Here is a 945-nt window from a genome sequence, read left to right on the forward strand (position 1 = left end):
GTTTAATAACAGATTATCCATTATATTGACCAGATACTCAAGGGGCCGCTCTAACAATGGAAATAAATGTATTAACAAATGGAAGGCAGTCGGGACCATTCTAGTCATTGAGAGGGCAGATACTAATGAAACAACCTGCACAACTCCGATATAAAGTGTTTTTTTTTTGTATCAAAGTTGCCAGGATGTCACGTGTCCTACTTATATCAGTACTCTCATAACAACCTTAGTATTACGAAACTTTTATTTGACCAAATAAGCCACACGTAGCAAACAAGACATGTAATTGTTTGTTGACCAAATTCGACAGTCTCGTTGACCTCCAAACAAAAACTCCACGCTCAGCAAGATAAGATAACTTTAAAAAATGCCACCTGCTGGAGAAGACAGATTTTGGGCACAGTTAACCCTCTCGCTTTGCCTCTTCCTCTCTGGTTTAATCAAATACAGTAAAAAATGTTTATGAATTGTTTATGTTTATGAATGGCACTGCATGCTAAATAGTAGCTAAATAGACTCAGATGTGAAGTATTCCAGTCCTATTTGTCTGCTTTGGGGATTGGGGACATAAATATAATAAATCTTTGCTTATTTAATAATGTTTTGTTTCACAGTCTAGTGGAGCACATTAGCCCGCTGAGGGAGCCAACGGAAGTCTTCAGGTCTCAGGCACAGCATGGTTTCAAACTACCTACGTTACACTTCACCCCAGTGTTTCCCTAGGAATTTTTTCAGCGGCGGTGGCAAGGGTAGTGGGTCATCTTGGCAGAAATGGATACACTACTGTTCAAAAGTTTGGAGTCACTTAGAAATGTCCTTGTTTTTGAAAGAAAAGCACATTTTTTGTCCATTAAAATAACATCAAATTGATCAGAAATACAGTGTAGACATTGTTAATGTTGTAAATGACTATTGTAGCTGGAAACGGCAGATTTTTTATGGAAT

The sequence above is a fragment of the Salmo salar genome, chromosome ssa13 (genome assembly GCF_905237065.1).
Source record: "Salmo salar chromosome ssa13, Ssal_v3.1, whole genome shotgun sequence".
Taxonomy (NCBI): Eukaryota; Metazoa; Chordata; class Actinopteri; order Salmoniformes; family Salmonidae; genus Salmo; species Salmo salar.